General features: G+C 29.0%; 1 pseudogene; it reads right to left on the bottom strand.

Moving 5' to 3' along the window:
• Positions 1–19,250: 19,250 nt before the first annotated feature.
• Positions 19,251–23,457, bottom strand: LOC124924522 (annotated as a pseudogene).
• Positions 23,458–27,574: the final 4,117 nt, after the last annotated feature.

Raw genomic sequence — 27,574 nt, 5'->3', positions numbered from 1 at the left:
TAGAATCCATGCAAGTAGTGAGTGACACATTATAAGGAACGAGAATAACTGGCTATACACTATATGACTTTTTCTCATTTGTAAATTGTTGAAACTCATCGCTCGATAAACCCAGTCTTACGTTTCAAGATTCCGACGCGAAATCTTTATAATTTTCATCAAACGTTTTCCAAGTTAATGAATCAACCGAATGTCTCAATGTATCACTATCAACTCTTCCTTCCTTATGCCATATCATTAGAGCCATTTTTGAGGACATGTATAGTCTTTGTAGTCTTGATATTAGAGAGAAATATCTTAAAACCTTAGTTGGAATGAATTTCCTATACTGCTTCTTTCGAACTGCCCCACTTGTTTGGTCGACTTTCCATCTTGAAAGGCCGCAAACTCTGCAAGACTCTACATTTTTGTCTTCCTTCCAAAATAACATACAATTGTTCTTACATGTGTATCTTCTCATACTTAAGCCCGATATCTGTAATGAATTTTTTTACATTCGTAGTAGGAGTTTGGAAATTGAGCGTCCATCGGTAATATGTCATCTTTAAGCAAACGCAACAACATATCGAACGAAACATTTGTCCATTGACCGACATTCTTTATGTGAAGTAGTTTTAGTAGTGCTGATGATTTCGTTATTCGAGCACCTTCATACAATGGCCGTTTAGAATCATCAAGAAATTTATAAAATCTCTGCACATCTTCGCTTGATTCATGGTTGTTCGGGCCATCATTAACGTTGGAGAACATATGTTTATAAAATCGTGCACAGCATTCTCCGATTGACCATCATCATCCAAGTCATCGACATCATCATCATTAACCACGTTAGTAGTATGTCTCTTTTCTCCATGATATTCTTATACAAACCTTATTATAAGGTTCCAATTCTGTGAATCTGTGGTAGTAGTTAATATTTTCTATAGGATGAATGTTCAACACACTAGTCTGATAAAGAAGAAGATGTTCTCCATCTGAATTCTCATTTTTGGTACATCATATAATAGCTTGAGCGATTCTAGGTCTCCTAGAACCAGAAAGGGAGGATAACTAAAATACTTATTATATTTCACTTACCAAGATTGTCGGTGAACAAACATAATCATTCAACTACTTATAGAATCAGATTGGGCCACACATCTAATTAATAAATAAGCTTCTATTAAATATATCGAGTTTTGAAACTCCCTATTCATTATTAGTGAGAAACCTAATAAAAGGACTTTTTTGGTTTATGTTATGGCTCAAATAGTGTACCCACCAAACAAAATTTGCATTAAGAGCTTAAAAGTACATGATAGGTTATTTGATGGGACACATGCCTAACATAATGTCCAAAAGGCCTAACATATTTCGGGTTTTTATTGTTTCCAAAAGTTGAATTCTTTTTATTTGGGGAAGTGGGTCACCCAGGCTACACGCCCTTGGGGCTGTTAGTGTTAGGGACTTTAGAGAGTATGAATTATTTTTACTTGGCTACAGCCCATGTAGACATGAAGAACGTGGATCCGCCATTGATAAAGAGGCTCTACGAACCGACAAAGGAAGCACGCTCACATGCATTTGGACGTACCATTGATGAGTGGGTGTGTTATGTGATATTGAGCGATATCAATATAAAGGTACGTGGATATAAGTGAAAGGGTGTTGTTCTCTTTAATTATTTTTCTTCTTAGAGATTTAATATCATTTCTTAATGACAATATTACGTGCACATTCACAACATCAATATCTATCTTGGTACGTCTCACTTATTATAGGCTTGTTCTTATTAAAAGTTGTATTTTTTAACTACATATTTTATCCTTATCTAGGATCTAGGCAAGTCAAATTTCTGGGTTTCGAGGATTTGAATTAAGCAAAAATAATGTGATCTAATGTTAAATCAAGTTTATAGGCTTATGGGTGTATTTGTCATGAATATAAAGTGAGGATACCTAAGTGAACTTTCTAATTTATAAAGGGGCTAAATTAGAAATGTTCAAACCAAAATAACTAACATTATAGTTATTTTGTAACGGTATAGTCCCGATTGATGTAAAATTCATTTTTCTCTTTGCGTCCCCATCAACAGAGAGAGAAAACAAATTTGACGTACTCATCAATTGGAAGATCCATTCCACATGTAAAGGAAGAGAAGATTAAAGAATCTTTCAAATATAAGGAAAAAGATGATGAGTACAGGTACGCTTCCGCATCGTTAATCGTAGTATTATTTTCTCATATATATTATTAGGATTTAATTCAGATAATCTAATAATTGGTATCAGAGCCATCCTAATTTAATTATGTGAGAAATTATATCGATGTAAATATAATATACAGATTTAATAGATTTAATTATATGATAAATTATATATAATATATTCATGTTAAACAGAGGAATTGTTTGCTGATAAAATTTAGGAATATTAAGATTCTCTCCTATGTAGACTATTTAATTTTATTTCACAATAAAATTAAATTAAACTACATGTCATTTATCAAAACAAAATTATATGTTTATTTAGAAAATAATATATTATTGATTTGGGTTATATACAATAATATATATGACATTTAAATTCAAAATTAATGATATTATAGTTCATTAATTGAATTATATTTATTGATACAAATAATCACCAAAGTGACAATGTTTGTTGAAATTGATTCAATAAAATTTTGAATGTAAGTATTGTGTAATTCATGTGATTATATTATTTGATCCAAAGATTGATAATAAATTGACTGAATTACATAAATACTTGTGATGATAAACATGTAATAATTATAAAGTCATATTTATGTGAATAATTAATCTATCCAAAGATAGATTTTATTATTTGACATGTCTTATTATTAATGTTTGATCATAACAACAAAATACTATTAGCAATTAATATTACTGTCCAAAGACTTAATATTAATGTTGTGTTAAGTATTTTGAGATGGGATAAATCATAATTTGAATTTAATTGTTACTTAATATTATAGTCATGAGCATGTTATTAATGTAATTTATTATTTTGTTTTTTTATTTATGAGTATAGTTGTTGCTACTGTATCTGCTAATGCTAATTCGATTCCGATCCTTAATGGAAGTAATTTTAAGGATTGGAAAGAGAGCATTCTTATTGTTCTCGGATGCATGGATATCGATTTTTCGTTTAGAATGGATGAGCCCACTCCTACTACGGATGATAGTTACTCTCATGATAAGAGAATATATGAGAAGTGGGAACGTTCTAATCATTAGAGTCTTAGGGGTGCGGTATCTGATGAGATAACCAATGCCAAAGATTTCCTTGCCAAAATCGAAAAGTACTTTGAGAAAAGTGATAAAGCAGAAACTAGCACTCTTTTAAAGAGACTAATTTCAATAAAGTTTAAAGGTAAGGAAAACATAAGGGAGTACATCATGGAGATGTCTAATGTTGCTTCTAAGTTGAAAGCACTCAAACTCGAGATGTCTGAAGATTTACTCGTGCACTTAGTGCTTATATCTCTTCATGTTCAATTCAGTCAATTTTAGGTCAGTTATAAATGTCAAAGAGAGAAATGGTCTCTTAATGAGCTCATTTCATTTTGTGTACAAGAGGAAGAGAGATTGAAGCAAAACAAGACTGAAAGTGCTCATTTAGAAAGCACCTCTAAAGAAAGGGGTATAAAAAGGAAAAATGAGGCTACTAATGATAAATTTCCAGCACAAAAGAAACGAACTCAATCTCAATCTCAAGTTAAAATTGATAAGAGTTATTTCTTTTGTAAGAAGGATGGACATCAAAAGAAAGATTGTCCTAAGTACCGTATTTTGCGTACTAAGAAAGGTACATTTTATAATTTAGTTTGTTCTGAAGTTAATTTAGCTTCAGTACCAAGAAACACTTGGTGGTTAGACTCTGGTGCTATTGCTAATATAAGTGTTTCATTGCAGGGTTGCCTGAATTACCGAAGACTAATTGATGTTGAAAGACACATTTATGTGGGAGAAGGGAAATCGGTAGAAGTGGAAGCAATAGGGCATTTTAGATTGTTATTAAGTACTGGTTACTATTTGGATTTAATGGATACATTTGTTGTACCGTCCTTTAGACGTAATTTGATTTATGTTGTTTGTATGGACAAATTGGGATATCATTGTTCATTTGTAAATGGAAATTTAACTTTATCTATTAATTCTAAAGTTGTTGGAACCGGTTCACTTATTTGCTTGAAACAATTGCTTCTTATAATGAAACCTTGAATGTGGAATCACATGGTACTAAGCGAAAATTAAATAATAAAAATTCAAGTTCCTTATGCACAAGAGATTAGGACATATCTCTAGAAATAGAGTTGAAATACTTGTTTCCAAAGGAATTTTGGATAAAATTGATTTTCAGACTTTAATGTATGTATTGAATGCATTAAAGGAAAACAGACTAAAAGAAAGAAATTATGTGCAATAAGGGCAATTGACGTCTTAGAGTTGATACATACGGACATTTGTGGGCCATTTCCTACGTCTTCTTGGAATGATCAACAATACTTTATATCATTTATAGATGACTACTCAAGATATGCATACATATTTCTAATACATGAAAAATCACAAGTATTGGATGTGTTCAAATCATTTAAGTTGAAGTTGAAAACCAACTCAATAAAAGAATAAAGAAAGTCAAATCTGATCGTGGTGGTGAATATTATGGTAGATATGACGGTTCAGGTGAACAACGTTCAGGACCTTTCGCCAGATATCTAGAGGAGTGTGGTATTGTCTCACAATACACCATGCCTAGTTCACCGAGAATGAATAGTGTTGCTAAAAGTCGTAATCGCAGTCTTAAGGACATGGTAAGGAGTATGATTAGTCGTTCGACTTTACCAGAATCCCTTTGGGAAGAGGCACTAATGACTGCAGCCTATATTTTAAATAGAGTACCAAGTAAAGAAACTGCTAAAACACCTTATGAGCTTTGAACTAGTCGTAAACCTAGTTTAAAGCATTTTCATGTTTGGGGATGTCCTGCTGAGGCAAGGCCTTATAGGCCGAATGAAAGAAAATTTGATCTCAAAACAGTTAGCAGTTATTTTATTGGGTACTCTAAACGATCAAGGGGAAATAAATTTTATGATCCCAAGTTAAAAACAATTTTTTAGACGGGAACTGCAATATTTTTTGAGGATATTGAGTTTGATGGGAGAAATAACTTTGTCTTTGAAGATAATTTGGATTCAACAATTCCTATTGAGGAAGACTTGATTCATATCCCAAATGATTTTGACATTGATATGGATTTTATTTCTATTGTTGATCAAGTTCAAAATTAAGAGCAACAAGAAATTGTTGAACAAACTCATGAAGAACAAACTTAACAACCTCAAGATCAAGTGCTTTTAAGACGATCCACTAGAGAAAGAAGAATTGCTATATCAAATGATTATATAGTTTTTCTTCAAGAAAATAAGGATAGTGGTAGTATAATGGAAGATGACCCTATCAGCTTCCAACATGCTATGAAGGATACTAATTCTGAAAAGTGGATTTGTGCAATGAACGAAGAGTATAAATCTATGCAAGATAATAAAGTTTGGGAACTTGTCACGTTACCAGAAGGAAAGAAACCTATTGGTTGTAAATGGATTTTTAAAACCAAACGGGATTCAAAGGGTAATGTTGACAAATATAAAGCTCGTCTTGTAAAAAAAAGTTATTCTCAAAAGGAAGAGATTGACTTTAAAGAGACCTTTTCTCCAGTTTCATCGAAGGACTCTTTTAGGACAATCATGGCATTCATTGCGCATTTTGATATGGAGCTTCACCAAATGGATGTCAAGACAACGTTTCTCAATGGAGACATTGAAGAAACAATTTATATGGTGCAACCAGAAAAATGTGTGTCGGAAGACTCAAAGCATATGGTATGTAAATTGAGAAAATCCATTTATGGGCTCAAACAAGCTTCTCGTCAATGGTATCAAAAATTTCATCAAATTATTATCTCATTTGATTTCGAGGTAAATGTCGTTGAGAAATGTGTGTATCAGAAATTTATTGGGAGTAAACATATTTTTTTTGATTTTGTATGTTGATGACATACTACTTGCCACAAATGATTTAAGCATATTGTATGAAACCAAGAGTTTTTTATCAAAAAATTTTGAGATGAAAGATCTTGGCGAAGCTTCTTTTGTATTAGGAATCCAAATACATCGAGATTGTTCTCGAGGTATCCTTGGGTTATCTCAAAGAAACTATATTGATACAGTGCTTAAAAGGTATGGTATGTTTGATAGTAAACCTTTAGATACCCCTGTCTCTAAAGGAGACAAATTTAGTCTCAATCAATGCCCAAAAGGAAATCTTCAAATTGAAGAAATGAAATCAATTCCCTAGGCTTCGGTTATTGGGAGTTTGATGTATGCTCAAGTATGTACGCATCATGATATTGCATATATTGTTGGAGTTTTAGGTAGATATTTTAGTAACGCGGGATTAGATCATTGGAAAGCAGCCAAAAGAGTTATGAGATACTTAAAGAAAACAAGAGATTGCATGCTCATATATCAGAAGTCAAATAAGTTTGAGATCATTGGGTATTCTGATTCTGATTTTGCGGGATGCCAAGATAGTAGAAGATCGACTTCAGGCTATGTTTATCTGTTAGTTGGAGGAACTATATCCTAGAAGAGTGCTAAACAAACTCTTGTAGCTTCTTCTACCATGTCAGCTGAATTCATAGCATGTTATGAGGCATCAAATCATGATTTATGGCTAAGAAATTTTGTCACAGGGCTGCGTATTATGGAAGGAATTGAAAGACCACTAAAACTGTACTGTGACAATAAATCGACCGTATTATATTCCAACAACAACAGTATTACAACAAAGTCAAAATTTATTGACATTAAATTCCTTGTTATTAAAGAAAGGGTACAAAATAGACAATTAAGCATAGAACATATAGGAACAAACTCCATGTTAGCATATCCTCTTACAAAAGGCTTGGCACCCAAGGTCTTTCATGAGCACATTGCTCACATGGGTATTTTAGTATTTGAGGATCTTTAGTTTAAGTGGGAGTTTATATTACATTGTTGTTCTATGACTTTAAAGTATTTGTGTATACACTTATGTTTTATTTTTCAGTTATGATAATGTTTAAAGATATTTTGTACAATAATGTTAAAAGTTTGATCTCACTTAAGTAGGACCAATTGAAAATTGACATGAAAAGATCACCGTGCATTAAATTTTCATTCCTCACATTCATGATATGATTTGTCAGTTAATTGTATTGATTTATGTGATCATTGTTGGGTCTAGTTGTGAATAAATACAACGACGAGCTCTTTGGTCCTATATTGGATATAGTTAATTGATAAAATTATTTATACAACATATGAATGAGATGACACAAAACTTCGGGCGCATTATGATTGTTACATTTATTTTTGTAATACGTGATCTAGTGGGAGATTGTTGGAATTTATGGGTCACTATTATAATAAATAATTGTACAAATGTCATCTTTTAATTAAGACAAAATAATGTGATCTAATGTGAAATCAAGTTTATAGGCTTATGGGTGTATTTGTCATGAATATAAAGTGATGATACCTAAGTGAGCTTTCTAATTTTATGAAGGGGCTAAATTAGAAATGTTCAAACCAAAATAACTAAAATTATGGTTATTTTGTAACGGTATGGTCCCCGATTGATGTACGATTCATTTTTCTCTTTGCGTCCCCATCAACAGAGAGAAAACAAATTTGACGTACTCATCAATTGGAAGATTCATTCCACATCTAAAGGAAGAGAAGATTAAAGAATCTTTCAAATATAAGAAAAGAGATGATGAGTACAGGTACGCTTCCGCATCGTTAATCATAGTATTATTTTCTCATATATATTATTAGGATTTAATTTAGATAATCTAACATATCTATCTTGGTACGTCTCACTGATTATAGACTTGTTCTTATTAAAAGTTGTATTTTTTAACTACATATTCTATCGTTATCTAGGATCTAGGCAAGTCAAATTTCTGGATTTCGAGGATTTGAATCGCACCCGAATTTGCTTCGAAAAAAACGAGTACTTAAATTGCTTGAAATATCGGTTCGGAACCGATGAATACACGGACCCGATTTTTAATTTTTTTTACTTATTTAACTAATTTTAACTATTAATATATTTTTAGTTTTTACATATGTTTTAAACATAATTTAGATTAAATTGAACCAAATTTTAATATTTTAAAAATTCGATGATACATTAAAAAAAAAAAATCATGTATTAAACTTAAAAAAAATATTTAATAAAAAAATTATGAAATTTGATATTAAATAAAATAAAATATAGTCATATATTATATAATATATAAATAAATAATATTTTAAAAAATATATATTAAAAAGGTCTTCTTCCTCATCTCTTCTCTAACGGACAGTAGGAACCGAATGGAAAACAGTGAGAACCAATTATATTTTTTTTAATTATCGAAATTTATTTCGAATACTCTAAACTGAATTCAAAACCGATGGGTTTCGACCCGAAATTACTCGAAACTGAAAATCAAACTAATTACCCGAACCTGAAACGAATGATTCGGTTCCTTCAGGGTAACATTGCCATGACTAAGGATTATGATACACTGATTGCCCAATTAATTAAATTATAGTTATTTTTTTTGTTTTTCTAGTGGACTATATATTCGGTTCAAATGGAACCTATAACGTTTAATCATCATGGTCGACCAATGCGTTTACTGTACAGCGGCACAACGCTATTATTACGATGATATGAGAGATCTCTTTGAAAAATCGGTAGACAAAGTCGGTGAACTCATTCAACTTCTTAAATATTTTGAGCTCGTTAGCGCTATATTTTATGTTAGGCAAGTTTGTTTGTAAACATTTTTTGTTTATATTTTTATTGTTTTTCTCAAATAATTAATCTCGTTGTGTTTTTTTTTTGTAATAAAATGAATACTCGTATTTTTTTTATTGTTTGAGTCGTTTTACTTAAATATATCATATTATATACGAAGTTATTTTAGCAAAAAAATATATAACTCATAAAATTAACTTTGTATTTACTTTTTCAAGTCAGAATAAATTAGCACATTACAAATAAAAAGAAATCTCCATATGCCATGTATGGAAAATCAAGAGAGCAAATAACAAAATTTGATCTATTTATAATAATAATAAAAATTATTTTTTAAGGCTAAATTTATTTGTAAGGAGCAAAATATTTTGGCATAGTCAAAACTTGGATAGTTCCCGACAAAGACATTGTAAAAATTGTGACAAGTGATTTTTCTTAATGATATTTATATTTAACTTGTATTTAAGAAAACAGTGATGCATTTTGAAGCTCTAAATTCAAATTTTATTTTGGCAACATTATTGAGGCATAACATATATAACTAATGTCCCAAGTAGGTTGTTGTATCTACTTTTTTATTCCGGGTTTATTTTTAGTACGACTAACATTATCTACTTTTAAATCAGAGCTTTTATAATCAAATTGAATTTAAAGTATTTAACTTTTTAGGTAAGATTCTTGTCGTTTAATCTATCTTGTGAGTCTAGTTTGAATAGAAAGTTTTCAAAGACCTTTATCAAGTAATTACTCTCACAAGAATAAGAATTCCAACTACAATATGCTCATTTTGCTTCGTCGTCTATCCTTCTAAAATTCAACATTTGATCTGATCTTCGTGTTGATGAATTTAGTGAACCGTCTCATTCTCTGAAGAGACATGCCCACAAGCTACAATGTTCTTGTGTGAAACTCAGTACCATTTGGTTAGTAAAGTTTTATTAAATTCGGAGATGTCTAGTATACCTACTCCTTCAAAGTGCATAAACTTGGACTCTAAAGAAACTCCAAATGACTTCACATCAATTTCTCCATTTTAGGACCACATTTATAGTAATCCTCAATATTGACGTCCAGATGGATTTTGTCCTCAACTTTGGCCTTATAGTTTGTTTGTTTTTTTGCTTCATTCCTTCTCTCCATACTATTTTATGTTTTCCTTGTTTTTCAATGGTGATTAATTAGGATGTTAGACATTTCAATTGTTAAAATTAATTGATTATGATGGTTTATAATTATATATTTTCCCCTACAACCTTCTTTTTTCTAAGTTAATATTTTTCAAATGGTTATCATCCGTCTAAATCTCATCTTAATTCATTCGCCTTAGTTTTATAATATTTTTCTTTACTACTTTGTCCATGAACTGACTATATAGGTTAAACGTTGGTTTTCAGATGAAAGAGTTTAAATATTTTCCTTGAGCGTCTCATTCTCAAATGAGAGCTCATCCACTTTGTTTTCAGAAACATTTGGTTCAAAAACTTGAGATGAAACAGAGTTATTGGTTTCATATTTTGATTTTATTTTATTAAATGAGTCTGATAACTTATTGTACTCAATGACCATGTCATTGAGTGCAGCAGTTAAATCATCTCTAGTAAAATCTTTTGAGGAGAAGTCGAATACCTTGGATTGGTCGTCTTCCATCAAGCATGTGACGACTTCGTTCTCTCTATCGCTAGGTGAGTCATCTGAGTCACTACCGGTCCACTTTGACTTGCGTTCAATGCTCATAAGAACCTTCTGCTCTTTTTGGTTCTCCTTTATTTGATCGTTATAGCCATATATTTGAATCAGCTTCTCCCAAACTTCTTTACCGGAGGAGCATGACTTGATCTTACTAAATATGTTCATGTCGATCGACTTATACAAGATATCTTTGGCGACGTTGTTCAGGTTGTTCATCATCTTATCTACAGTCGTCCATTTGGATCTTGGGTTTTCAATCTTTATAGGATTGTTAGTGATGACATCCCACATATCTCAATTGAGGGCTGCCAAATGAGCTTGCATTCTCATCATCCAATAATCGTAGTTTTTTTCGAGAGCAAAAAATGTGGTTGATGACAGACATGTTTCAGGTTTGGTGCTTGAGAATAGAAAATTTGGCTTTGATACCACTTGATAGGATCGGTGCTAACAATAGAGACTATGGTCTAACTATTGCTAACAACTTATGATAAACGATTCGATAGTAATCCTGATAGGGATTAGTATCTATTACTATTCTTCACAAATCATTCGAAGTCTTGAAACGGATTCAAGTGTAGAAGTGTTCGTCGGATTTGAAGCTTTGAACGACTGAAGGGTAAATGGTAGAAAGTAAAGAACACATGGAGTTTTATGGATGTTCGAAAATAAAACTCTTACGTCACCCTTTCTTCCACAACCGGAAGGATATGAACTAAATACTTTGAATCGAATACAACTTACTGAACTAGCAAACTCTCTGTTGAACATAACAACTTCTGTTCAACTTACAATATTTTCACAACTAGACAGTAATTGATTTTCTCTCTTGATCTTGAAGAGTGTAAGAAATCAGTAAGAGCAAGAGTGAATGAGTAAGCAAGTAACTTCGTGTGTTCAATTGATCCAGTATGTTCCAGTGATAAAAACAAGTGATTCGTCCGTTGTCCTTGAACATCTATTTGTAGTAGAAGAACACCAACGGTCAAATCTTCTTCGTGGACACGTGACAAGTATCCGTTGGAAGGCTGCCCATAGTACCAGAATACAGCAGACTCTGAGCAAATGGATTGTGGCCGTACCGAACTGGTAGTGCGCCGAATATCCTCTGATATTGTCTTGTACTAGACAGGTAGTTGAAAGGATATTTGCGTACGTGGCGTTCGTTCATTTGATACAATTAGCTGGTTTTACAGACTTCATAGAAGAGAGTGGAGTAGGAGTAGTAGACAGCTAATTGATCGTGGTTACATGTATGCTTTCTTTAGACGGCTGCTAAAGCAAAGCATTAGACGTGCTCCATTAGACCTCGTCTAAAGAAGTTAGACGTCCTCGTCTAACTATGCATCCCTTTATACTTCGTCTAAAGGAGTTAGACGTCCTCGTCTAACTACGCATCCCTTTAGACGAGGTCTAAAGGAGTTAGAAGACCTCGTCTAACTACGTTTCCCTTTAGACTTCGTCTAAAAGAGTTAGACGACCTCGTCTAACTACGTATCCCTTTAGACTTCGACTAAAAGAGTTAGACAACCTCATCTAACTACGCATTCCTTTAGACCTCGTCTAACTACGCATTCCTTTAGACTTCGTCTAAAGGAGTTAGATGTCCTCGTTTAACTACGCATCCCTTTAGACCTCCTCTAACTACGCTTCCCTTTAGACTTCGTCTAAAGGAGTTAGACGGCCTCGTCTAACTATGCATCCCAACTTTGTCTAAAGGAGTTAGACTACCACGTCTACTTACGTTTTCCTTTAGACTTCGTCTAAAGAAGTTAGACTACTTCGTCTACCTACGTTTTCCTTTAAACTTCGTCTAAAGGAGTTAGACTACCACGTCTAACTAAGTTTCCCTTTAGACTTCTTCTAAAGAAGTTAGACGACCTCGTCTAACTACGTTTCCCTTTAGACTTCGTCAAAAGGAGTTAGACTACCATGTCTAACTACGTTTCCCTTTATATTTCGTCTAAAGGAGTTAGACGACCTCGTCTAACTACGTATCTTTTAGACTTTGTCTAAAGGAGTTAGACGACCTCGTCTAACTAAGTTTCCCTTTAGACTTCGTCTAAAGGAGTTAGATGACCTCGTCTAACTACGTATCCCTTTAGACATCGACTAAAGGAGTTAGACGACCTCGTCAAACTACGCATCCCTTTAGACTTCGTCTAAAGGAGTTAGACTACCACGTCTAACTACGTTTCCCTTTAGACTTCGTTTAAAAAGTTAGAGTACCTCGTCTAACGTCTAAAATAGCGTACTTTAGACCACGTCTAAATTAGCATAGTCTTATATATATGCTGTTAGGATCTAGGTCGCCGCTGGTGGACCGGGGGTTGGACCGGTTAGCGGTTCTTACTCGTAGGGTGGTGGTTAATCCGATTAGAGATTAACACCGGGGTTTCAATACTACACAACCTGTCACAAACCCTTGAACTAGGTTCAAGCGCGGAAGAGGTTTGCTTTCAGGTTGAAGCGGCACGCTTGTATGATAGGCACGGTCGGTTTCGGATGATGAAGATTTGGAGATGGTGGGTCGGTTTCGGTAATCTGGATATTCGGTATGGTTAGTGTAAAGTCGGTTATATAATGAAGTCGGCAGAAATTAAATAACACAACAGATTTTATGGATGTTCGGAGATAAAACTCATACGTCACCCCTTCTTCTCGAAACCACGAGAAGGATATTCACTAAGGAATACAAGTACAAGCCGATCGAGACTTATTTCCTGCTCGATAACACTCTTACAATTTACACCGAAATTGTAAAACACACTTTAACTTTTAACACTTAGGCTTTCTAAAACAGCACACTCTTATCACTTGTAGTAAATGCTCTTAGCGCTCGTTATCCCAATGTATGTCCCGCATTTACTCTTCTGCAACTGCCTCCTTTTATAGGTGAAATATGCCAACGGTCATATTTCACTGCCTTGAATCTGATTGGCTGATCAGAAGTGCAGTGATTTAGTGTTTCAAAGGTTCAGACCTGCGGTCGTCTCCTCAGACCTGATGGTCAATCTCAGACCGGGCATTATGTCTCAGACCTGGCGGTCTGTTCATTCGGTGTGTAAGACAAACCTGCCGGGTTTTTCTTTTACTTGATATAGGCACTGTCTGTTTGGAAAGTTGTCTGTACTTTGAAGATTTCCTTTCTGGCTTATCCCGAAGTAGAAGGATCCGGTAGTACTGTTTTCTGCAGCCTACAGTCTTTCCTCAGACTTGCATGGATATGGAAGTATTCAGTCTGTTCCTTTGGTATCATTCTCAACAGATACCCAAAATGTCTTCTTGTACTAGTCGGTCATTTGACTTGGCCGAATGTGTTTTGGTAGTGATGTAACCGGACTTCTTCCGGTTATTCTTGTCTTGTGGATGATCGGCTGTTTGATAATTCCGGTTTTGAGCTTTGGCCGATCCTTTCTTTGTGCGGTCACGTTCCGAATACTCTTGATCGGTTTGGTAGCTTGACCGGTTAGGTTTCTTCAGTCGGTTCTCTTGTTCATCCAGTCCGGTTCCTTGTTCCTACATGGAAAGTTTATTTAAGTTAGGTTTATTTGAACCGGTCTGAATTTATCTAACAATTTCTCCCTTTTTGATTATTTTATTTAAAATTATCAAAATCATGTAAGTTTGCAACCGTAGGCCGGTTGTTTTGTTTGGCCGGATTTTTGACTTGGGAGAATTTTTCGAAAAGTGTTTGAGAAAAATTTTGGAAAAGTCTTTATAAGAGTCTCTATCTTTTATCTTATCATATGCACCTGCACAAAACCAAATAGACAACTAAGTTGTAATCACAGATCATCAAAATAAGGTCGGCATAGAATAAACTAATTCTTTAGTTTATTTTAGTCAAAATAATTTGACCCAACACATTTTTTTTCGGACACAAAGGTCATCAATATTATATTATAATTCGTATGCAAACGATCATTTTGAAGTTTATATTCATAAAAGGAATTTAGGCCACATGTCTTCAAAATTTCAACCTACTTCACTCTCTCTTTGAAAGATATTTTTAGAATTCTCGGCTTTGAGCTTTATTATACTTAGGGTGCATGTGGTAGAATCAGTATAATTATATTTTTTGCTTTCAAAAATTGAGACAAAAATCTTTGTGATATGCAAATAGTGATTTTAATACCTCAACCAACTATATGTATTTTAGTAACCAATGTATATCTAATAGAATCAATACATTCATCCTCTTGCACTTTAACAATTCAGGACACTAGTCTATGTGATGAACACATGATCATTTTAATACCTCAACTATCACGAGAGCTTTCGTTTTTCTTTCGTATCATTGGTATATCTAACAGAATCAATATACTTGTTCTTACTTTTGACTAGCGCTGCAAATGAGTCAAGCTACTCATGAGCCACTCGCGAGCCGCTCGATCGAAGTTCGGCTTGATCTTGACTTTGACCGAGCTCGAGCCGGCTTGTTTAATATTCGAGTCGAGCTCGAGCTCATATAATGTTTGCTCGATGCCTTGTCGAGCCTCATAGTATATAATATTTTTTTATTTAATATTAAAACTCAAAATTCAAATAATATATTTTTTCTATCTCTTTTTCTTCAAAGCCCATATGAAGGCCCACAATCCATAAAATAAAACCCTAATTCCTAACATATTACGTGACTCTTCATCTAACCTAATCTTCTTCATCTAATCTAATCTACGTATCTCTTCTTCAATTTTTTCATTCTTCCTTCATCTCTTCTTCAATTCTTTCATTCTTCCTTCATTTTCTCTTCCATCTTTCATCATTTCTCTTTCATTCTTCCTTCATTCTCCTCCATCTTCACCATTTTACGTGTCTCTTCTTCAATTCTTTCATTCTTCCTTCATTTTCTCTTCCATCTTCATCATTTCTTTTTCATTCTTCCATCATTCTCTTCCATCTTCACCATTTCTTTCACTTATCTTATCTTCACTGTTTCTTTTACTCTTAATCTTTTCTTCATTCATTCTACACCATTTCTTTAACTCTTAATCTCTTATTCTTTAGTCTTCACAATTTTTTCACTCTTCATCTATTCATTTTCTTCTTCGTAATCACATCCATCAATCTCATTCAAAAGAGGCTTATAAATAATTAAAAAAAAACCACTTTTTATAATAACTATTGTTTTTTCTTTTTATTTAACTTTTAATTTATTGGTTAAATCATTGGTAAGGTAAGTCTCGTTCATCCTTTTTTTCATGTATTAAAAGAAAGTTATGCTTATATATCTTTTTTTCATGTATTAGTAGAAACTTATGCTTCTGTTATTTTATACTTGGATGAATATATAAATAATACTAATTGATGATAAAAAAAAGTCAAAAAGAAATTTAAAAAAAAGTTTAATAAATTATATATAATAAAAGTATATTATATATAATATTGAAAAAGATAAAAAAAATGTTTATATATTATATATAATTAAAATAATATTAAGGATATAATAATTAGTTTAGTATAAAAAGAAATAAAAATGGTTAATATATTATTTGTAATAAAAGTATATTATATATCTAATATTGAAAGAGATAAACAAAAAAGGTTAATATATTATATATAATAAAAAATATATTGTGGATATAATAATTAGTATATTATATATTATATATTATATATTATAATATATAATATATAATATATTATGGATAAAAATGGTTAATATATTATATATAATAAAAGTTTATTATATAATATTGAAAGAGATAAAAAAAATGTTAATATATTTTATATAATAAAAGTATAATATATATAATATTTAAAGAGAACAAAAAAAAAAAAGTTAATAAATTTATTATATATAATATGGAGAGAAAAAAGGATATATATTATATATAATATGTTTTGAAAAAAAAATAATTTATAAGATTAATAATATGTATTATAATATATAAAAATAATTAATAAATTTTTTATATAAGTTAGATTCTTCTTATTAAAATCATGTTACACTTACATCCAAATAATTCAAATATATATAATAATATCTAATAGAAAAAGTATGGAATTAATAAATTAAAAATATTATTGATTAATTAGCTTCTATCTACAAATACAGTGCAAACTCTATTTTGTGAGGGTGATTGGCGACATATAAATAGAATGAAAAAGAAGAGTAAAGTAAGTTTTCATTATTGAATTCTTATGTTGCATACTGAATTTTTCACATATCTAATTGGTTTTTCACTTTTTCAGATAGAGAAGACATACCAAGAAATTTTGTTGCCGATATCTACCTCTTAAAGTAAGTTAAATTTTAGTTATTTGTTTTAACATTTATTTTTTATATTAATTATTTTTAAGATTAAACATTTCATATTATTGAATGTAGGTTGTACATGTACTATTATTAAAGAATATGAGTTAAAAAAGATTAATATATTGAATGTTCAAACAATTTATATAGTTTTGTTTTTGATTTTTGAATTTTATGTTTTATAATTTTGATTAAAAATGGTGATTTAATGTTTTGGATTATTATGTTTTAGAATTTTGAACAGTTATAATTGTTTCATATTTTAATTTTGAAATATCATGTTTTAAATGTTTAATATGTATGAAAGTTTGATATTTTAATTTTATAAATAAATTTGGTTCGAGTTCAAGCTCGAGTTCGAGTTTGAAAATTCAATTTTTGTTCAAGCTTTCGAGTCGAGTCGAGTCGAGCTTATGGGTAATATAGTCTAGTCGAATTCGAGTTCAAATTTATAAGCTCGTTCGAGTCGAGCTAATAAATACTTAATCGAGTCGAGCGCGAGCTCCAACAAGCTTGAGCTTGGCTCGGCTCATTTGCAGCTCTACTTTTGACAAACAAAACGAAGTGTCATGGTATACAATCGAATGGTGATTTCAATGTCTCAACTTTTAATAATATTTTTGCTTGTTTTTTTTTTTTTAGATTTGAGTTCTATATCAATATTTTGTAAACAAGATAATTTTCCTAATTCATGTGGCTTAATCTAGGCTTTTATTTTCCACAAGCCTCCTTCGAATTTTATTTACTTGGCAAGTAAAAGATATAAATGGAATTCAATTGGATAGCACTTTGCTCAAATCTCGGGGAAATTGTCAAGCTCCTTTTGAGACGATCATCGGTTGCAAAGATCTCGTTCTAGTAATTCTTCATTCAAAATAGATATTGTGTAATTACTTCTTCACAATTTTGAATGAATGAAATGAATTTTACCGGGCCTAAATGTTTGGTTTCCTATATATCCTTTTGAAAGAATCGGGTTGGGAAGAAAATCCATTTTAAATTGGAAATGATCCTTTAATAAAGTGCTAAGCTAAGGTTTTGTTACCATTTTTGTTTAGTTTTTTTTAGTCATTTTTTTGGGAAAACACTTTGAACGTTTTTAGAAAACCCTCCAATTTTGGAGAAATTAAAAACCCTATATTCCATTCATCGATCCCGAGATAGTTCGCATCACACTATTCTCCTCCTTGTCTCAAACATAATACTTTTTAAGAGCGTAAAATTTTAAAGGGGCAGACACTGTGTCTCTGTCAATTGTGGTCAACTAGACTACTCTGCCCGATAGGTTCTTCTTGATAAGGACTAGGCCCTTCCATCGAGGGTTGAAACTTTTCTCGCGGGTCCATGATTTTTTTGGTAGACTTGAGTTATGCAAATTGCTTTTAACCTCTTGTCCTCCAACATAATGAACTCATTGTAGAGTGACTTGACCCAGTCCTCTTCAACAATCAAAGTCTCGAGCAACACTCTCAAAGTGGGGAGTACAATTTCGATTGACTGAACCACCTCCATGTCGTAGACCAACAAATATGGGGTTTCACTTGTAGAAGCTTGAGTAGTAGTTCGGTAACTCCATAGAGCGTAAGGCAATTTCGTGTGCCATCCCTTATAAGTATGGGTTATATTCTTGATGATCGTATTAACGTTCTTATTCGATGCTTGGATTTCCCCATTGGTCTACATTCGTTAGAGCGAAGACTTGTGATGTTCAATTTTGAACTCCTCGAGCACTTTGAACACTTCTCCTTGGAAAGTGTCGTCCAATGTCATAAAGCATTGAGTGTGGGATGTCACATCTATTGATAATGTTGTTCCGATGAACTTGGACATGTGGGACAACTTCAACACTTTGTATGAAGCTACCTCTACTCACTTAGTGAAATAGTCTATGGCCATCAAAATAAAATCATGACGTTTAAAGTGTGTGGGTAGATCTTCCCTATGATGTCCATTCCCCACATCAAGAATGGCCAATGAGACGTCATAGTGTAGAGCAACGAGGGTTACATATGCTATAGATTGACGGACATCTGGCATTGATGGCACTTGACATAAATCTAACATTCATACTCCAAAATTTTCGAGTCGAAAAATCTTCTTTGCTAAGGCCATACCATTCATGTGAAGCCCACACATTCCGGTCATGATTCTTGTTAACTAAGACTAATCTACATGTATCATGTTATGTCCATTCAATCAATACAACATTATTCTCTAAAATAATAATTTTTTTAATTCTTTTGCAATGAGCCGTATATATGATTTCAGAAAAATAATTCATATGCACGGAATTATTAGAAAAAAACAAAATATAAATTAAGACTCAAAAAATGAGTGTCTACGACATTATTATTACGATTTCTAACTTCAGCTTATTTTTTCTTTCATTGTTTTTTTTTCAAATATTGGTTAAAAAGTATTTCCAAATAGAATCAATCTTCACACTAAATTTTACTTGTTTTTCCTTGGAACCCAACACCCATGAAGTCCGTAGGGAAGGCCATAAGGGAACTTTGCTCTCGCAATTTCTTCAAATGTCTCTCCATCTAGTATTAAAGCATACCCTTCACCATTCTTGTCACTAATCATCGATATCACAACTCCTACATTAAAAAAAAATAAAAATTTGAATAGAAAACAAGTTATTAGAAAACATGATATGGGCCACCTCTTTTCCTAAACCACCTAACCCCCTTTCAAAAAAAAATAATATTTAAAAAATGATTTGAACTTAGGGTTGAAAACTCTTTACTAAATTACATTATATTAATTTATTTATAAATTTTAAAAATAAAATTGTATTACTTAGTGTACCTTAACTGTAGGGATTGACGTAAATGGATCTATGTAGAGTATTTAAGTTTAGTCAAATTTGTATATATGTTAAAATTTTAAAACAATATTAATATAGTATTAGTTGTCTAAGTGTATATTGTCCTAGATTCGGTTTTATTTGTCTCGGTAACTTGGGTATCGTATCGTTATTGTTCATAACATGAATTCAAAATGAATATTTAGTGTTTCTATGGGCTTACCATCATCTTCTTTGATTGCCCCCGGACGTGGCACGAAGAATGGCTCAGAAGGCACAGAACCATGAGAATGCCAGTTTTTAGCCTTTTTGTGAACTAAGTCAAGCTGAAATCAAAATTAATATCTATATGATATATAGTTCATGATTTGTTTGTATTGTAATATTTTACATATTTGTGAATTTCAAGAAAATAATACCTTAGTGATGGTATTAGGAAAATTGCATGGGCGTTGGGCTCCACAAGCATAAGCAAATCTATATTTCTTTCCCAAAAAATTAGGATTTATGCTACACATGTCCATTCCCTTCCCATGCTCTTGTGGGTCAAGTGCTGATTCCAATTTTCCATATGGATTTCCATCAAATGGTATTGTGAACCTTCCAACTCTGAATTAATTTCAATTTTCATGATCATTTATACAAAAATAAATTGAAAACTTTGAGTATATATATGTATTTACCTTGCATTAGGCAAGACATCTTCACCAGAAAATGATTGGAGATTCTGAAGACGAAGCTTGTCGAGGATGGTGGTATCGGCATTGTGTTCACAACAATCGGCCACGACTGCTATCACTCTTCCATCTTCGTCTTTCTCTTCGTATGCATTGATAAAGTGAAATGTAACATACAATGGAACCTCCACACTTGCAACCTTCAAATGTTTGATAATATATATTTATTTATAGTTTGGACAAAAAAAACTTTTTTAATAAAAGTGTGACATTATTTCATTGGTTCACGATACCGTGAAGGACAAATGAATCGTGGACAAAATCAAACTAATTAATACAAATTAACTTATGGCATTTGTTGACACAAGTTATAAACTAAATAGTTACATCGATTAAGTCGAGATCAAGCAAAAATATCAAGAAAAACAAATATCCTAGAACTTTCAACAATCATCTGTCACCAGAAGATAGATTATTCTATAATGTTAAGATTTATAATAGCCAAAACCAACATGTACTTAGATATTTTACTATAAAAAAGTAATGTAAAATTTTATTTTGAACTACACAATAAATGTTTTTGACAATACTAAATGTAATTTTAAAATGTAACTTAGATATAGTGATAAAATATCAATTTTAAAAGTACCCAAATAAATACAAGTAAAGTGAAAGTGGGGGATCGAAGATCTTACAATTTTTCCACTAGCCTTACACATAACATGCATGAAGCCCTTAGATTGAGGGTGCCACTCAAATTTATAAAGTGGAGTGGGCTCAGCCTTAAGCAGATTTTTGGCACAATACCTTAGAGGCATCTCAGGCACAATTACATAATGTTCGGTCACAGGGAATGAATGCACCCACCCAGCAGCAGGACCGCCCCGACAATTGACCCGCCCAATAACCCGTCTTTCGTTACTTCCACTTTCCATCCTCACAACTAAATAACCCGGGTTGATCAAATCAGGCAAAAGTGTCAAAAACTCCGAATCCGTCACAATCGGGTGAGCTGAATGGATTAACCCCCCTAGTGAATCACTATACTCAAATTTCCCAATTGTGTCCAAACTATCAGGATCAATTACAATCGATCCTTTAATTGTCTCCGTGAGACAAACCACGCGACCATCGCCTAGTCTGACGATGCCCGTATTAGCATTGTCGGTTAAGGATGCGCCAGAGAAAAGGCTGGCAATATTGTCTATGTAAGAAAAAATGTTTTCCGATTTTGGAACCTCAGAAAATTCGCGATAACATAACTTGTTGTTCTTCATGGCCGCTTTGTAGGCCTCAGACTCGAGTTGGCGATGGCTCATTATGATTCGACCATTCTCGAAGCTGAGGCGGACTATAGTGGCATAACCGTCAAAGAGGTGTCGGAAATTGTATTCCCCAATATGCCATAGACCTGGTCCATTTCTCAGATATGTCCCATTCTGCATGTTATTTTTTTTACAACATATCATGTTCTTTTATGTTGATAGTGACAAATTTCAAGTTTCATGATAATATATAAGAATTGATATTTTAATATATAATGATCCTATTTTGAAAATAGAGCTTTTGCAGACGTCTTCTTGTGCATAGGACCAATAATAATAAGTTTGTAAATAATTAATATATTTCAAAATATAATGATCTGTTTGAAAGCACTTTTATTTGTATTTTTGGTTTAAATATATAAACATATATAGATATATTTATATACATATTCAAAGATTTGTTTTTTTAACTATATCTCGAGTTCAGATAAAACATTGGCACAACTATTTAGACTAGGTAAGAGTAGTTTTTAATTAGTTAATTAAAACAAATTTTATAATTTCAGAGCCAATATATATCCAAATGTCGACAAAAATAATTTAGTATCATTATAATGGATTTCTCCTTACTTACATGAAAATTTTATTCTTAAAAAGTTAGAGGGTTGATATAACTAATAACATTGGATATTCTAATTAATCTAAATTCGAATTAAAATATATTGAGATATATGTTTTATATATTAAAATCAGAATCAATCTAATTACACTCAAAATATATTAACTAAATTTATTATATTCAAATAACTTTTATAGATATATCATTTTGATATTTTTGTCTTTATATAAAAAAAATATTATATTTTTTTTGGGAAAATTTAAAATCATTATTATATTGTTATTTTGTAGTTAATTTTATTAAATTAACAATAAAGTTAATTAAAATTAACTTACAAATCTATCAAATATAAATTAATATGTATATGGTTGAATATTTAAAAAATCATTAAATTGACTCAATATTTTGATATGAAAATTTTAATATATAAATATGTATATGGTAAGAGATAAGATATTAACATAATCTAAGCAACTTAATATGATCGAATTAATTATTTTTTTCCAAAACCAATTAAATTAAATGTAGAGTAATCCGACTAACTAAAATCTAAAAGTAAAAATATATAATCTGTTAGAGAGATTCTTAAAAGATAAATGTATTTTTGGTGTTATCTTAATTTCTAAATTAATCTTTATCTTTATAATTAATTTATGAAAAAAAACAAAACAAAAAAGATATATAACTTTCTATATAATTAAATTGTAATTTTTTTTTTAACTTAGTTGAGTTATTTATTAACGTAATTATTTGGTCTCATATTTATAATCTCCATTTCAATTTAAAATATTAAGTAATTATTTTACTTGAATTATTCTAATTTATTATATTAATACATATAATATAAATAATCATTTTTATATAATTTTTTATTACTAATTTAAATAACATGATTATAATGATTTGCTATTAAACTTAAATAACACAAAACCAAATGCAACTTTAAAAAAATCAACTTATAAAATATTATGAGGTTATAAATTTGGTGTTTGTGAGAGAGAGAGAGAATTACCAGCCAAAGGGGAATTTCACCTTTGACAGTGAGCTCCCCTTGCCACTTTTCCTGTTGAATGCTGGTCCAAGCCGCCAGTTTTGAACTGTCACCGGAATCTGCACCGACAAACGTCGCCGGCGGCGAATTGGCTGCTACGTTAAAAACGGTTGTTGCATGACTGATCTTCTTCTTGCTGATCATATTGGCTGGTTTTCCAAACACAAACGCATCTCTACTTGAAAATGTTGTTAGAATAGGACCTGAGATTACGGATAAGGATGCCATCAGTGTGTGTGAGAGAAAATAAGTGGATTGATGGATGCTAATATGAGACATTCAAGTGGTTATATATTCACACTTCCCCTTTCCTTTAAGTTTACCTACTAAACAATTAGTTATAGTAATTTTCTATAAACAAATATGGAAAATTATCTACACAATTCACAGAATCTGGAATTACTTTGTATCAGTCCTAAATTGTTTTTTTTTTTTTTTACTTAATAAAATATGGATAAGTTTATTAGGTAGATTGAGTTTTTGGACATTTAAGTTCTCACCGTTATTAAAAATTATGAAATTTGGGTAATAGGTTTAATAATTTAAAATTTATAAAATTTGGTAAGAATAAAATAGTATTTTAAATAAAGAAATGAATTAATTGAAAAAGTTAAAATAATAGAAAAAAAAGAAAGAAAATTAATTTAATCTAGAATAAACCAAATAAGAGATACCTTTATCTAATAATATTACCTTATTTATGACACAACAAATAGCAATTCACACTTCTTTCCTTTATAAAAAAAATATGTTGTTTTTAATAAATATTAAATATTTTTATTTTATTATAATTTATAATGTAAAAAGAAATTATGATTTTTTAAAATAATTTTAAATGTTGTATATTTTTTATTTATAATTATTAAAATTAATTATAATTTCAAATCAAATATTTTTAAATAAGAAGTTTATTAAGAAATATAATTCAAATTTTTTATTTATTTTTATTACATTCTATCTTGATTAATTATTAAAATATTTACTAAGTAAATATGCAATTAAATAAATAATAAAAATTTATAACCAAATATTTTGAGACAATGATTTTATTTTTAATACAATTAACAATTTTAATATATATATATATATATATATAATATATAATACATTATTAAAATATATAATGAGTTTTTGTATATATATATATATATATATATATATATATATATATATATATTGAAATGGTTAATTTTATTAAATATTTCAAACTAAAATTTTATTTATAATGTATTATTAAAATTGTTAATAATATTTGTAATATTATGAAAATTAATAATTTTTAAATCAATTAGAATAAGTTCATATAATTAAAAACCTATTATATTTTTTAATAATATATTATAATTAAAAAGGAATATATATATATATATATATTAGAATTATTAATTTTATTAACAAGTTTTAAAATAAAATTACTATCTCAAAATATTTAATTAAATTATTATTATTTACTCGAATAACTATTCTTTAGTAAATATTTTAATAACTTATCAAAATAAAATATATTATAAATAAAAATTTATACAATATTTTTTAAATATCATTATTTAAAAATATTTATTTTACAATTATTATTATTTTTAATAATTATAAATATTATATATATATATAAATTGAAATTAATAATCTTATATAAAAACTTAAAAACTATATATATTAAAAATAAAATTTTATAATATAAAATATTTACTTATAACTTTAAATTCATGCGAAAATTATAATAAGTAAGATATCTTACTAATATTTTACATTCATAACAACTATTATTTTTCCTTAAATATTTTCAAAACTTATCACTGTTATATACAGACATAAATAAAATATTTCCAAATTTAAAATTAAATAAAATTATAATGATTTAGATAAGATCGTGACATAATCAAGATATTATTTTTTTAAAACTTTTTATTGTTATCTTAAAAGTACAAACAATTAATTATAGTAATTTTCTATAAACAGTAAAATTATCTGCACAATTGACTGAATCTGGAATTACTTTATCTAATAATATTACTTTATTAATGACGCAACAAATGTTCAATTCATACTTCTTTCCTTTATAAAAAAAATATGTTGTTTTTAATAAATATTTAATATTTTATTTTATTATAATTTAAAATGTAAAAAAAAATTTATAATTTTTTAATAATTTTAATTGTTGTATATTTTTTTATTTATAATTGTTAAAATTAATTATAATTTCAAATCAAATATTTTTAAATAATAAATTTATTAAGAAATTTAATTCAATTATTTATTTATTTATTTATAATACATTTTATCTTGATTAATTATTAAAATATTTACTAAATAAATAATAATAATAATTTATAACCAAATATTTTGATAACCAAATCTTTTGAGATAGTGATCTTATTTTTATTAAAATTAACAATTCTAATATATATATTTCAAACTAAATTTTTATTTATAGTTATTAGAATCGTACTAATATTTTTTAATATTATGAAAATCAATAATTTTTAAGTCAATTAAAAAGTTCATATAATTAATAAAATATTATATTTTTTAATAATATATTATAAATAGGAATATATGTGTATATATATTAGAATTATTAATTTTATTAACAAATTTTAAAATAAAATTACTATCTCAAAATATTTAATTAAATTAATATTATTTACTCGATTAATTATTATTTAGTAAATATTTTAATAACTTATCAAAATAAAATATATTATAAATAAAAATTTATACAAAAATGTTTAAATATCATTATTTAAAAATATTTAATTTAAAATTATTATTAATTTTAATAATTATAAGTATTATATATATACAAATTAAAATTAATTATGTTATTTAAAAACTTAAAAAACTATATATATTCAAAAAAGAATTATTATATAAAATATTTACTTATAAGACTTTAAATTGATTGAAATGAAAATTATAGTAGGTAAGAAATCTTACTAATTTTTTACATTCATAACCATTATTATTTTTCCTTAAATATTTTCAAAACTTATCACTATTATAGACATAAATAAAATATTTTCAAATTTAAAAGTAAATAAAATTATAACGATTTAGAAAAGATGGTGACATTATTTATTTAAACTTTTTAATGTTATTATATATATATATTCAACCGCGGTTAATAGGTTTCGGTTAAGACCGATTTTGCCTTTTTATTTTACAAACCGATTAACCGGCCGTTAATGTTATCGGTTTTATAGGTTCTGGTTCTACCGGTTTTGGTCAGTTCCGGTCGGTTAAGCTATAATTTAACTAAGAAGCCATAATTTAATTTTTAAATTAATTAATAAATTTATGAAATAAGTTTATTTTCGAAATTATTGTTTATATTTTCTTATTATACTATTCTTCATCTTTTCTTGTTTCTATTATAATATATTATATTATTATTATAATACAATATAATGTATTATAATATATTATATTATTATAATATACTTTAGTGATATATTTAGGAATATGTTATCTGAATCAGTAACTTATAATAAAATAATGGTTATCTGAATAAATTATTTTAATTGTTTTATAATTTATATTTGTAAATTTTTATATAAATTATAATGTTTTTTAAAATAATTATATAAAATTATAATTTAAAATTTAAAAATAATTTTTTTTATAAATTATTAAATATTATTTATAAAATAACTAATACAAATTATAAAATATAAAATATATAATTAAATAATTACAAGTTTAACGGTTCAGTCGTTAGAAAAATAGGTAAATCGAAAACCGAACCGTTTAACCGATAAAAAAACAGTTGACCGAAACCGTTACAACCGATTAACCAATAAACCGTTAAAATGGAACCGGTTAAATATCAGTTCAATTGGATTACCGATTTTTCAATCTTTTTTCAGCCATAACTATATATCACTTGTGAATAAATGCACTTGTAAAATGATGGTATTTTTAGTAGAAAAGATGATGGTATTTTACTTATAATAATATTAATAAATACCTTTAATTCAATCCAACATAAACATATATATATAATTTTTTTTGACTTAATTGATTTCGCTTAATCTCAACTTATTGATGTTAGTTTATACGTTAAACTTATTTATTTATAATATTATTTAATAATTAATATTATATATATATATATATATATATAATGTTATATATATTTATTAATTTAATTTTAAATATTAATAAATAATTTAAATTAAAAAATAATATATTAAATTTTATAAATTTTGTTAATTTATAATTTTAAATATTAATAAATGATTTATATGAAAAAATAATATATTTTAAAATAAATAATATAAATATATTAATTTTTATAATTATATAATTTTAAATATATTTAATATAAATATGATATAAAAATATA

This window comes from Impatiens glandulifera, chromosome 2, assembly GCF_907164915.1.
Source record: "Impatiens glandulifera chromosome 2, dImpGla2.1, whole genome shotgun sequence".
NCBI classification, from domain to species: Eukaryota; Viridiplantae; Streptophyta; class Magnoliopsida; order Ericales; family Balsaminaceae; genus Impatiens; species Impatiens glandulifera.
This window is presented reverse-complemented; position numbering and strand designations above follow the sequence as displayed.